Genomic DNA, 15076 nt, shown 5'->3' on the forward strand with positions numbered 1-15076 from the left:
TACAATGATATAACAAGTCTATACATTTCTCAGTGCTCATCACAATCAGTAATCTTAATCCCCTTCACCTGTTTCACACACCGCCCCCACCCACCCACCTCCCCTCAGGCAACCACCTGTTCTCTGTATTTTAGAGTCTGGGTTTTTTATTTGTCCCTTTTCTCCTTTGTTTGTTTCCATAAATACAATTATTTAATTAACAACCACATTTGGGTGTCCAATTGGCATTTCGAAGCTAACATTTCCAAGAATTTCCACATTTTTCCTTAATAAGCCCCACCTCTTGATTATGTGCATGGAGGGAAAAGGGATCTAAGGACACCAGTGGTTTTGCAAAAGTCACTTTAAAAATATTTGGGTTCATACGATCCAGCAATTGCACTACTGGGTATTTACCACAAAGATACAAATGTAGGGATCCGAAGGGGTACGTGCATCCCAATGTTTATAGCAGCAATGTTCACAATAGCCAAACTGTGGAAAGAGTCAAGATGTCCATCGACAGATGAATGGATAAAGAAGATGCGGTATATATACACAATGGAATATTATGCAGCCATCAAAAGGAATGAGATCTTGCCATTTGCAATGACGTGGAGGGAACTGGAGGGTGTTATGCTTAGTGAAATAAGTCAATCAGAGAAAGACATGTATCATATGACCTCACTGATATGAGGAATTCTTAATCTCAGGAAACAAACTGAGTGTTGCTGGAGTGGTGGGGGGGTGGGAGGGAGGGGGTGGCTGGGTGATAGACATTGGGGAGGGTATGTGCTATGGTGAGCGCTGTGAATTGTGCAAGACTGTTGAATCACAGATCTGTACCTCTGAAACAAATAATGCAATATATGCTAAGAAAAAAAAAAGAAGAAGGTAGCAGGAGGGGAAGAATGAAGGGGAGTAAGTTGGAGGGGGAGACGAACCATGAGAGACGATGGACTCTGAAAAACAAACAGGGTTCTGGGGGGGGTGGGTTAGCCTGGTGATGGGTATTAAAGAGGGCATATTCTGCATGGAGCACTGGGTGTTATGCACAAACAATGAATCATGGAACACTACATCAAAAGCTAATGATGTAATGTATGGTGATTAACATAATAAAAAAATTAAAAAAAATATTTGGGTTCTGTAAATCATTCAATAAATATTATGTTACAGATGCTGAGCTGAGTGCACAAGATCCAAGAGAGGTGAGATAGGACCTCCACCGTCAAGAAACTCAATATAGTACATAACCATTGCTCCTTACAGTTGTCTAAACTTAACTTCTTGCCATGGGTTTCCTCAACAGTAACATAATAATAAAAATAATTATTATACTTTTCTCATATGATTATGTGAATCAAATAAAGTACTATATATAAAAGTGATTATTCCAGTGCCTGGCACATAAAACCCACTCAATAACTGTTAAGTTTTTTTAAGATTTTATTTATTTGTCAGGGAGAGAGAGGGAGCACAAGCAGGGGGAGCAGCAGGCAGAGGGAGAGGGAGAAGCAGACTCCCCACTGAGCAGGGAGCCCGATGTGGGACTCAATCCCAGGACCCTGGGATCATGACCTGAGCCGAAGGCAAACACTTAACCAACTGAGCCACCCAGATGTCCCAATAAATGTTAACTTTTAAATAAGTGGCTAAAATCATTTGCCCTGTTGTCTCCTGAAATTCAAAATGGCACTTTCTTTATGCCTCGAAGGGAGGCAGGCATATAAATAAATATGGAAATTATGCAATGCACTTGAGAGTAACACATAAATTAGTGTAAGTTCTGAAAGAAAATGTTCTCCAACACAAAGCCCAAACCAAACAATTGCTACATAAACATCTGCTGCAGAAAACATCTTTTTCTCTAGTCTATGCTTATTGCTTTTATCTTACTCATTTTGTCTTCTGGTCATCTCTTCCCTCTCAAGTATCCTTCATTAAAAAAGGCACTCCACATTTAGAGGCATATTCATTCTTTCTTCCTCCTACACTCCAGGGATCTGCTACCTTCAAAAGCTGAGCCAGCAGAGCGATGGTGTTGAAATGCCAATTATGGAAAGCCCTACATGAAGCCTATCATTTCGTTTCCTGCATAAATACTTGGCAGGCCCTCTGATATCCAGATTTTAGGATTGTTTTGCCTCCCCAACCACGAGCACTGAGTCTTTAGAAGTATGTCCTTCCCTTGGGAAGGCTGAGGGCCCTGGGAAAGGGAAATGCTGTGAAGCAGGGCTGGTTCTGCAGGGCTCTAGGTACTTGTCGAGGTCAGCTGTTTTCAACCCTGGCTCATCAAAACTCAGTCATGTCATGAGCTGTTTGAAAATTCCCTTAGAAGCTCTTACTAACCAAACTAATCGTCCAACCATAATTTCTTCTAAGACTCATCCCCATTTTTGCTAGTTTAATGTATCCCATTATTAAATCATCCACATAGCAATCTTATAGATTGTAAGGTTTTCTTGGAAGCACACTTAACCTTATATTACATAGTACCCACATAAGTACTTTTTTTCTACTGAAATCTTTGCATGCATGTAAATTATTAGAAAACTGCACTCCTCAAATTTCACATCAAATCCTGAAGTGTGTGACAAGGAGTGCTATTTTTCTTTTACAGGTAGAGAAGCTGAAAACCAGAGACATTACTAAATCCATAACAAGGCAGGAATGGGATGATGGAAGCCTGATATAAAATGCTTTCTCCTTTTGTTTTTCCTGCAGGCCTTCTTGAAGCATGAGGTCTCATCAGCATCCTGAACAAGGAACATCCTCCTGAATTGTTCACGTTTTTCTTGAGAAGGGATGACAAGAGTGCCTTCAAAGGACACATTTAGCTTTATTCCTTTTCCCAGCCCTCTTAAAGCAAATGAGTCCCTCTTTGCCCCTCCTCTGATTTATTTCTGTGAGTACTTTACTGACAAGTAAACTTTCTTGTCTCTGTTCAGAGTCTATAAGTAATGAATGACTGTCTCCCGACACAAAGGGGAGGATTAGTTCTTCCACACAGTGGAAATCCCACAGCAAGGTCAACAGCACATTGGAATGCTCCCTTCTGCCCACCCTTGATAGAGCACAGAAAGGGCAGGTCCTGTGTAAGGAATTTCTACCACAGGACCTGGGAGAAAAGCATTGAACTCTCTCTCTTATAGATGGAAAGAGACTCAGGGAGGCGGAGTTGGGTGAGCTCCTACGGCTAGCACGTGGCAGAGCAGGAAGAGAACAGAGGCCTGTTCTATTCTGCGTCCATCCTGCTTCCCCTTTGCACCGTGGAAGACAACGCTTCTCTCCTCAAGCACCTTCAGGACGTCTGAAGGTCTATAACCTCACCCATCCAGACCCCCTGCTCTGGTTCATCCCTGGGGCCAGCCTCAGAAACCCATTTGCTGCACCCAAGAAACTAAGGCTTTGCCAAGGGCTACCCCAGACTGAGCTGAATTCTGGAATCTTGATGTTTGAGTCTTTCTCCATCAAATATGAGTCAGGGTCAGATCAAAGCAAACTGGCCTTAGAAAATGGGAGGGACGTAGAGGCCCTGGGACCAGGAGACCAGGATTTCTGCCTGGAATCATCATATGCTAGCAGTGAAAAGACATGCCCCCCTTCTCTGAGCCCCAGTTTCCTAATCTGGAAAATGGAGACAGCAGAACCTTCTGCCTATCCAACAGCATTACGCCGGGAATCAAAACGAGTAATGGAAATAAGCCAGGTGTCCCTCAACAAGAAATCAGATAAACAAACTGTGGTGTATCCACACAATAGAATATTACTCATTAACAAAAGGGAACAAATTACTGATACATGCAACAACACAGATGACTCTCAAAAGCATTACACTAAGGGGAAAGAGACACAAAGACTGCAACAATCTAATTTCTATGAAATTTCCTAGCAAGAAAAGCTAAGCAGTGATGACAGAAATCAAGAGAGTGGTTGCACGGGGCTGGGGTGGGAGGAATTGACTGAGAAGGGTAATGAGGAGACTTCCTGGGGTGATGGAAATGTTCTGTGCCTTGATAGAAGTGTATACATTCGTTAAGACTGATAGAGAACGCACACTTAAGACCTATGCATTTCACCATATGTAAGTTGTGCCTCAATAAAAAGGATAATAACATTTAAAAACCTTTGTAAATAGAAGAGCTGTGTACAAATGTAAAATGTCACAGTCCTCCTTCCATCATTTCTTGGTCAGACAACCTCATACGAGTGACTTGTGGTAGCTCCCACTAAAAATGCACTTAACTGAGGTTGCCTTCTTTTAATATCCAAAGTTTATGATTGGATCTGAATGTAGGGATTTCTGAGAAAAGCAAATAGCAGACAAACAGAGGAACACTAAGTTTAGAAATAATGATTCATATTCTAATAGCTAAGTGGCATATGGGCCATTCCACAGCATATACACATTTCCTCTAAATCAGACTCCTAGATTTCCATAGAAAAGGGAAGTTGCTATTTAAAATTTAGCCAAGATAGCAAGCAGCAATAAAAAGAATAATAGCCAGCCTCTTTCAAAGTGTTTTTTCTGCTCTCAACAGCCCTGCAACGCAATCAGCATTATCTCCATTTCACAGCTAAGAAAACGGAGGCTCAGGAGTGGCTAAGTTACTTGCCGCATGATACATAACAAGAAGTCACACTTAGGCGTGTCGAACTCCATAGCTTCTTCACTCTATCCTGACAGATTATAGATAGAGGCCAGTCTCACCTACCCTAATTAGTTATCTTCACAGTTGTATGTAATTTTATATCATTACAGAACAGTCATAATAGTGATAGCTAATATTTATTGAACATTTATTATGTGTCAGGAGTTTAACATGTATTAACTCACTAAATGCTTAAAATTTAATAACAGGTAGATATTACTAGTAGCTTGATTTTATAAATAAAAAAAATGGCCATGAGAAATAAAGGAACTTTCTCAAGGTCACAGACATAGTGAGTAGTGGAGCCAGGTTTTGTGCCCAGGCAGGCTGGCAGAGGCCACACGAGCGTTCCGGTCCCCGCATTATCTCTTCTCAATGCCACATGAAGGGTGGCTCACCTCCGAGAAACCCAAAGTACAAGGCATAACACAGTGAGGTTAAAACTCATTTTGGAAAGGAGTAGAAAACATTTCAGGTTTCCTAGGAACAATCTGCAACCAGTTGCTAGTCCTAGATTGCAAAACAATTGCACATCTCCTATTTCTGCCCAACTCATGAGACTAGGTGGGGCTATCAGTATTTCTAGAGTAGATGCAATGACAACAGAATTTTACACATCTTTATTAACAAGTACCCTAAAAAGCTCATCCAAACTGACCATCTCTTGGAAAATTTCATTTATCCATCTAATGGTTCACCCTGACACGTCCAAAAGATGTGTTCAGACTCTCAGAGTAATGACTCGTTGTGCAGTAAGGGAGGAGAAGGAAGAGTGTCAGAAAGGGAAGAGAGACTGCGAGCTCGACAAGAAACCCAAGTGTTTCTGACACGCTCCTCCCTCTTCCGCCTCCTAGAGAATTCCTGAGCTCTGGCTCCTATTCCTATCACAGGGCTCCCAGATGTTAGCAAGCATCACAACCACCTGGAGCAAGGGCAAGTTCTAACAAGCCCCCAGGTGAGGCGAATGCTGCTGGCCTTAAGACCACACCTGGAGAACCACCGCCCTCTAATATTTATTGCTAAGGAATCTCTGTTTAAATATCTCCAACCACAGGGGGCACCGAGGTGAAATTAACACTGCCCACTCAGCAAACCAGGAAGTTACAATTTTACTTACCAGCAAGAAGAGGGCACACTTTAATTTTGTTCAGAAACACACACACACACACAAACCAGCTCAAAAACTGTCTAGGGAAGGGTTTACACCTGGTGGGGGGTGGAGAGGCCCTGCAGACCCAGCAGCTGACGGGCAGGTTCTGCATAAACATGGGCAGCCGGAGTCGCAGCTGAGCTCATTTAGCTTAACAAGTCTCTAGCTCCAGTTCACAGTCAGCAGCAGAGATCAATAATGTTCCATAATGCTTTTCTGTTAGTCTCTGGACTTTCTTTGAACAAAATAATAAAAGATGAACAAGGGTCAATAGTGCGATAGACATAACCCACACCTGCCTGCTCATTAGATCTCACTCTGGTTACACAGAGTCAAGCAGCACTTTTTAAGGGGGTTTCTGTGGTTTTCTGTGGTCATTTTGGAGAGATCCCCCCCACCTTGGTTTATTACAATTCACCAAATCCTAGATATGAAAGGGGCCTTAGAAATCTTTTGGCTTCACTTTCCATCAGTCTATATTGCAAGAAACTTTCCTACAATATTCTTAGGAGATGTAAATATGACAGTCTTCAAAAAGATGAAGGCCGACCTACCAATTTGCGGAGTAACTTTACATGGATCCCTAACCTATTCACATGATATGATTGCTGTTTATAAAATAAATCCTTCAGGGGCGTCTAAGTGGCTCAGTCCATTAAGCGTCTGCCTTTGGTTCAGGTCATGATCCCAGAGTCCTGAGATCGAGTCCCACATTGGGCTCCCTGCTTGCCGGGGAGTCTGCTTCTCCCTCTCCCTCTGCCCCTCCCCCTACTCATGCGCGTGCACGCGCGCTCTTTTTCTCTCACTCTGTCTCTCTCTCAAATAAATAAAAGCTTTTTAAAAAATCTTTCATGAACTTCACTATTAAGGAAGTAAGACAACTAATAACCACTGAGTGCCTGCTATGTGCAAGGCAATGGGAAATTCCTTTTACAAACGTCATCTTACTCATCACATCAATAGGTGCTAACTTGCAGCTAGCCAGGTAATCTAGATATCCAGATGCGCACTGAAACAAACAGCCAGTCAGGCAACTTCTGTGTCAAATTTAAATTAAATGATCCAACAGCTAAGTTGAAAAGTAAATTTTTAACACCTTCCATGTGTTAAATGACTAGCCTTGGCGAAGAGAAACCGTTAGCTTTAGTAAATAAGAGTAGGAAAGATACTTCCCAGGCAAGTCAGGAATACTATTTGGTATGACTGGAGAGAACAGGCATTTCAAAGGACATTGATTATTTCCTCGTCAACAACGACAAAAAGTCAACCAAAAGGGCTGCAAGTGATATTTTTAAAAGGATACGGAGAGGGTAGGGATCCTGTCCTTTGCAAGAGGTACAGGAGGTCAAAAACCTCCCCTAAGTAAAGGAGGGCTCAAATAAAAGCGGATTATTTATTAAGATGGTAAAAAAGCAAAGTGTCTCTGGAGCGCATTTACCACTAAACCCTTCCTCCTGTCTCTCACTCTCTATCCATCAGCCTCCCTAGCTGAGCCACCTTTCATTCTCTCTTCATTCTAGGGGAGAACTGTCTGTGTGCGTCTCCCCCCACCTACGCAACACCCCATCCTCATTGTCTTCCCTCCCTCTCTCCCCCTAGTGGCCATAGCGTAGAATTGAAGCCTTCAATTTTACAGTCCTTGATTAGAAATTTTTATAATTCTCCCTTAAGAATGCCTCCGCTCTTTTTTAAATGAGCTCCAGTCTTATTTAAAACTTCAAGGCTTATAATTACTAAAGTTGTCTTGAAATCTGCTAAATCCAGAACACCATGTTCTACGCCTCCATGAAAGATAATTTTAAGATGAAATCAGGAAAAGCATGATTTCTGCCGATCCGGAGGAGTACACACCACAGGAGGATATGTATCTAGGAATGCCTGACCTCTTGTAAAGCCAATCATTGAATTTAAAACAAAAACAAAAGTCATGATAAAATCCAGTATAGAAGATTTGGGGCAAATAAAATGTACCATCTCTGAGCTATAGTGACTCAAACTATTACATTGTTTCAGTGTAAAGAATGAAAACCTGAAACAAATAAAAAAAAATTTAAAAGAGAAAAACAGTTTGTCTTAATATAAGACATTTTTCAAAAGTACAAGGAAATTCCTAGTGCTCATTTTGTTTCAAGTATTGATCTACCTCTTAATTGCTCCTTCCTTTGCTATTACTGATTTCAAAATCAGAAGGAGGGCTTGAGCATTTATTCATTTATTTATCCCTCAAATGCCCTGGGAGAGAAAAGGCTCCTGGCAGAAAGCATAGGATCTTCTTGCCCCTGCAGCTTCTAAACTTAAGAGACAAGCTCTGAGCCAAATGCCTCAAAAGGGAAGACACAAATGTTGAGATATTGCTGACTGAAATAACTTGTTCAGCTTTATAAACATCAAACAACAAAAATCTGTGCTCCGAGTAGCTTCTGAGCTACCCTGGGTCCAAATTCACAGTTTTGTTATTCCTCAAAATCAGGTCTTTGGTTATGAAGTCCAATGAGCCTGAGTCTGGCTCTCTTCTCCTGGGACTTGAAATATCCTTAGTTCTTAGAAGGACTTAAGTTTGAGTTGGTAGTTTCCAGAGAACTGTCAAAGAGACTTCTGAGTAAGCCCTCCACAAAATTGTGCCACATCCAAACAGCTACTGCAGTATAAATAACTTGACCCTGATAACTTGGAATTGATCATATATTAGTCATACAACAGTTGGAGGAGAATGCCTAGGTAACCTATTACCCAGAACTGTGTCTCAGCTTCCCTTAGAAACAATAGTAATATGACTCTTTTCTTCTTAAGAAACCATAAGCCTCCTTGAAACTAAGATGAAAAAATAAACTCTTCCAGTTTTTCTTCAATATTCTCCTCAATTAAACTTGGATACTTACTATGGAAATGCAGCTTCATGACAAAAGCTTCACTTTCCTACTATTTGCCATATCTAAGAAATTTCTAAATAGAAATGTGGAACTGCTCGATTTCCCCCAAATAAACTCTATTATCTAGGTAAAAAAAAATATCTCTATCTTTTATTATAAAGTGAAATAAAATTCAAGGAAGGCAAATATTTTGCTGTAAATATTCATGTCACCTCCTACTGGTTTTCACCAGAGCTGATGGCACATTCAAAGTGAATGCAAAATAAAACAAAACAACTTTTTAAAGATTACCTCTTACGAGCTAGGTCACTTCCTCACTAAGGGACTTGCTCTCTCATTCCAACCTCAAAGTCAGAATTCAAGCCTGTGGCTCAGCAAAAGCACAGATTTTATGGACCTCTAAAATAATTTGAATATAGTGGCATTAAAAATGTTACACCCACGGGGCGCCTGGGTGGCTCAGATGGTTAGGCGTCTGCCTTCGGCTCAGGTCATGATCCCAGGGTCCTGGGATCGAGTCCCACATCGGGCTCCCTGCTTCTTGGGAGCCTGCTTCTCCCTCTGCTTCTCTCTCTCCCTCTCTCTCTCTCCCTCTGTCTCCATGAATAAATAAATAAAATCTTAAAAAAAAAAATGTTACACCCACATATGCCCAGGGTCTATTTCGTGGCCTTCATTAAAATGTCTCCCTTTCCTTTATTTCATTGGTTAGATTCTCAGACAATTGATAAGATAATAACTATGTGGCCAAGAGCAGTTCAACTCCCATCTTCACCTGCAAGTTCTTTTGTGTTTCATTCCCATCTCAGAAGCCCCCTGTCCCTCTACTTACATTTTCCTACAGAGAAGAAATCACAGATTTTAACCTGGCTTCCTTGGGGAACACTTCCTGGAGTACTAGGTCATTTCTTTTTTAACCATTTACCATTGAAAATTCCTTCATCTTGGGCCCAGGCAGCCAGCATCATTCATCAAGGTCAGACCTGAAAGGTATAGTCAGTCATGGCGATTCCTCCTAGGCCACAATGTCTCACAGCCTTGTTGGCAGGCATTGCTCTTATTTATTTACTTATTTACTTATTTATTTTAAGCACACCCAGCATGGAGCCCAACGCTGGGCTCAAACTCATGACCATGAGATCAAGACTTAAGCTGAGATCAAGAGTGGGACATCTAACCAACTGAGCCACCTGGGCGCCCCTGACAGGCATTTCTCTTAATGCATCTCCTGTTTCCATCATCAAAACTCTCAGTAGGCCTCCTTTCCCCTTTCTTTCTTTTTTAAAAATTTATTTGAGAGAGACAGAGAGAGCACAAGTGGGGGAAGTGGCAAAGGGAGAGGCAGAAGCAGACTCTCCACTGAGCAAGGAGCCCCGCATGGGGCTCCATCCCAGGATCCTGGGATCATGACCCCAGCCGAAGGTAGATGCTTAAACAACTGAGCCACCCAGGTGCCCCACCCCTTTCTGATGAGAGTTGTGTGATCAGTAATATCTAGCCAGGTCTAGCACTCTCCTCTTGGTTCATTTGGTTGCCTCACCTTGACAATGTCTTCCTGGTTTGTAAGTGTTCTCAGAATGCTAGATAGCCTCCTCTCCTTTCAGCTGCAGTAATTATTTTTTTTTATTTTTTTTTTTTATTTTTTGTTTCAAGTTTTTATTTGAATCCCAGTTAGTTAACATAGAGTGTAATGTTAGTTTCAGGAGTAGAATTTAGTGATTCATCACTTACATATAACACTCGGTGCTTATCACAACAAATGCCCTCCTTAATACTCATCACCCATTTAGTTGCAGTAATTTAATACCTATTTTATCCCATCATGCACTTCTCTATTGGATGCTCAACCAAATGCTTAACTGGATGCACAAGTCTAAAGCCTAAGGAGATACAACATTCTAGGAGCTGTCAACTTGTAAAAGAGATCCCTACCTCTGAAACACAAGTAGAAAAGAGAGTCTAGATGGTTTGCTATATGTTTAACTCCATCTCTGGTAGTTAGACTTTAACTTTTATTAAGTCAAGAGTCTTGTATCTTCACATCAATGAGTCACTGAAATGTGACATGGGGATAACTATAAGCCTTTTCTCACTTTCCTCATTTAGAAGCTCAAAAAAGAAATACATCATCTGAGTGAAACCCTTCTTTTAGCCCTAAAGGAGCTGGATGATATGACAATATGCATTTTTAATGTAATTCAATAAAAATCATGTAGTACCATCCTGCTTTTCCCCCTGATCTTCTCCATGTGCTTCTTGGTTTAAAAGCTTTCAGAATTAATATGATACTAGTGGGAAATGTTAAATTGCGCTCTCATTTTATATTTGACATGGACTGAGTATCTTTAGCCATGCCAATTAACCTTCTTGGCCTTCATATATTATCCATCAGTTACCTTTCTTATAGTAAGTCAGACAGGAGGAGTTACCTCTTAGCCTTTTTGCTCTATTTGGGTCTTCAACTGACTGAATGAGGCCCACCCACATTGGGGAAGGCAATCTGCTTCACTTAGGCTACAGACTCTAATATTAATCTCACGTAGAAACACTCTCATGGACACATTCACAATAATGTTTGAACACATTTCTGGGGACCCCTGGCCCAGTCAAGTTGACACATAAAATTTATCATCACAGTGGCCAAACTTTTTGGATGATCCGACCATTTTACTTTGGATTTTGACAGGTAACCAAATCTCTGCCCAGAACAAACTTACTTTGCCTGTATTTTGCTAAGGGATTCATTGCTTTTTTTGTTTTGTTTTCTTAAGGCTTTTGATTTAGCAACAATATTCTCTGACTTCTTTTTTTATCCTTAATTAGTTGGAGTAAGACTCCTCAGCAATAATTAATAGCTGTGTAATGAGAAAGGGAGAGAGAACTCCAGCCCTAACATTGCCCATTCCCCACCTGAGCGCATTGTCACCCATCTTCAACAACAAAACATCTTCCTCTGACTTTAATGTACTATGAAAATTCATAGCTGCTCTGGCATTGTGACATTTTTCGGTGGAGAATTTGACATTCATTGTAAAGGTATTACTTTAATTACCATCAAATGTAACTTTTGGGTCAGGTTGCTGTTAAGGATAAAAAGAACAAACAAATCCAGAGTGAAAATAAGAAATAAGAGAATAAGGCAACAAGAAAAATCAGATGCCAACAGTAAAGAACAACAGGAAAAGAAGCTCATGGAAACACAATGGCAACTGGAAAGTAGCCAGGGTCCTTTTTGGAGCAGTCTGTCCCAGTCTTCAATATCAGATCCAGTGACCTGTATTTTAAGTTTATATGATAGCTTTATGGGAGGCATCAGGGGAATTTGGGGAAGCATCTCACAAACCACATAATAATCACCTAAGAAATTCTTCCCAGCAAGACTAGACTTTTTAAAATCAGGCAGGTCACAACATGCCATTGCCCATGTAAATTAAAACAGAATCTTACCACAAATAGCAACCAAAATTTATATTGATCTTCATCAGTTTATTTTTTAAATGGCTGTCATATGCTTTTACCTATCATTTTTTAAAAGTAGCATTATTGAGATATAATTCACATACCATACAACTCGCTCATTTATAAAATACAGTTCAGTGGTTTTTTAGTATGTTCACAGAGTTGTGCAACCATCATCACTATCTAATTCCAGAATATTTTCAGGACCCCAAAAAGAAATCCCATATTCATTAGCAGTTACTTTCTATTCTCTCACCCCCACCTCTGCCCTAACCTTAGACTTGAATTGAAAAATCAACTATCTATTTATTTATTTATTTATTTATTTATTTATTTATTTATTTTATTTTATTTTATTTTAAGTAGGCTCCACGCCCAACGTGGGGCTTGAACTCATGACCCTGAGGTCAAGAATCCCACACTCTACCTACTGAGCCTGCCAGGCGCCCCCGAAATCAACTCTTTTTGAGTCTGGAGTCTGCCATCTTTTCAACTGGAATTTGCACCATTGGCTCTCCTGGGTCTCCAGCTTGCCAACTGCAGATCTTGAGACTTGTCAACCTCCATACTAAAGTGAGCCAATTCCTTATAAACTGTCTCCCTCCCTCCTGCCCCACCCCCCTTTTCTCTTTTGCTCTCACTCTCTCTCCAATAATTGGATCTATTTCTCTGGAAAACCCTAATACAGCCACTTCAGACCAATCTGTATTTCAGACATTGAGAGTTCTGTCATTTTTTTTTAGCATTTTATTTATTTATGTATGTATTTATTTATTTATTTATTTGCGAGAGGGTGAGAGTGAGAGAGCACAAGCAGACGGTGTGGGGGGAGTAGCAGAGGGAGAGGGAGAAGCAGGCTTCCCGCGGAGCAGGGAGCCCGACGCGGGGCTTGATCCTAGGACCTGGGATCATGACCTGAACCCAAGGCAGATGTTGAACAAACTGAGCCACCCAGGTGCCCTGAGAGTTCTGTCATTATTATCCTTAACTGATGAATCAATCAATTTCTCATAAAATAGGAAGCTGTTATGTTTAAACTAATTTCTACTTTTAAAACCCGAGTTAATTTATCTTATTTTTTGTCAACTATTGTTTTAAGTAAAAGTCTTTTAAACAGATAAGGAAGTGAAGAGTTCTTTATCTAAATATATGATACAGGGGCACCTGGGTGGCTCAGTTGGTTAAGCGACTGCCTTCAGCTCAGGTCATGATCCCAGGGTCCTGGGATCAAGTCCCACATCAGGCTCCTGGCTCAGCGGGGAGCCTGCTTCTCCCTTTGGCCCTCTCCCCTCTTGTGCTGTTTCTCTCTCTCTCTCTCAAATAAATAAATAAAATCTTTTAAAAAAATAAATATATGATACTGAGTTAAAGAATGTTTTATGTTGGTCTGAAATATTAGGGTAAACAATGGGTTTCCCTGAAAAGGTAGTTCATAGAAAACACAGTTGAGTCAGTCATAGTTGGCCCAAAAGGGGAGGAAGGGAAGAAGATAGGGAGGGATGGAGGGAAGGAAGAGGAAGGAGTGACCAGTTATGTTCCTAAAAGACTAGTTTAAAGCTGTATATGTTATAAAAGATTTTAATAAGCAAAAGAGATGTATTAAGCATTTTCTAAGGGTCAGATACTTAGCTAACTGCTTTATATGCATTATAATCTCATTGAACTCTCAAAACAACAGTAGGGAACACTTATGAGACATTTACTCAATGCCCGGCACACTTCTGATTGCCTTTTGTATATTAACTTAAGTAACTTAATACATTTATTATCCTTTGTGGCAGATGAAGAAATTGAGGCTTTGGAGAAGTTTAAGTAAGTTGTCCTCATTCACAAGTTAAGTGGTCATGGATTTAAATATGGGAGGTCTGGCTCCAATATCTGTTCTCTTAACCAGCACAACACAGCCACCTTCTTTGAGAAAAGTGATACACGAGAAATCATGGAAAGATTGTTTATAGTGAGCCAACGGAGGATACGGCAAATGACAGGGTTTGACAGACAACTCTTAAAGTTGTGTCACTTTAGAGGAGTTACAACCTCTCTGATTCTTGGTTTACTGTCTATAAAAATGAGATAAAAACTCCTACCCTGCGAACTTGTGGCAAGACAAAGAGATGATGTATGGAAACCTTGGCAGTAATAGTTCAATAAATTATAGTTATATCAACATTATTATTATCTTTATCACTGTTATTATTACTATTCTTTTGAAGTTTGACATAGAGCTCAAAGACACAAGCCATACAACTTTCCTGGTTGGTTTGTTTGTTTTCAACCTTACAGTTCTAATTAAGGAAGAAAATAAAATTCTATGTTGATAGAGGGAAACTGAAACACAGCAATTGATAGTAATGGAGGATATCAGTTGCATCTATATAACAATGTAACCAGGAGGGGAAAAAAATGTTTTCCATTTAACAGAAAAACAGAATTACACCCTTATTCAGAGAAAACAAGGATAAATAAAAAATTACTAATGAAGATCCTTATACTAACCAGAAGGAAATTGAGATGGGTTCTTTGAGTTAATTAATATATTCCCATAATTTATGCAACTACCTGGGTTTAACCATGATGTGGTTCTGGAGACATTAGCTGGCTTAGCCAAGGGTGCAGAATTACTGCAAAGCTAGTTGATGACTCGGTAAAAACTAGTACATGTCAACTTCACAAACCTTTAGAATTCTCAGTGTTATAAAGAGTTAGAGTATTTTATGTCATCATAAAAATAATTAGTACTAACCTAATAATGTTTTTTAAAAAATAAGGGTTAAGGGGGCGCCTGAGTGGCTCAGTCAGTTAAGCATCTGGCTTTGGCTCAGGTCATGATCTCAGGGTCCTGGGATCAAGCCCCACCTGGAGCCCCACCTCAAGCTCAAGCCCCCCCACACACACTCAGCAGGGACTCTGCTTATCCCTCCCCCTCTCCCTCTGCCCCTCACCCCCTTATCCTTCTCTCTCTG

The sequence above is a fragment of the Callorhinus ursinus genome, unplaced genomic scaffold (assembly GCF_003265705.2).
Source record: "Callorhinus ursinus isolate GAN/ISIS: 27379988/994484 unplaced genomic scaffold, GSC_fseal_2.0 scaffold1, whole genome shotgun sequence".
Classification (NCBI taxonomy): Eukaryota; Metazoa; Chordata; class Mammalia; order Carnivora; family Otariidae; genus Callorhinus; species Callorhinus ursinus.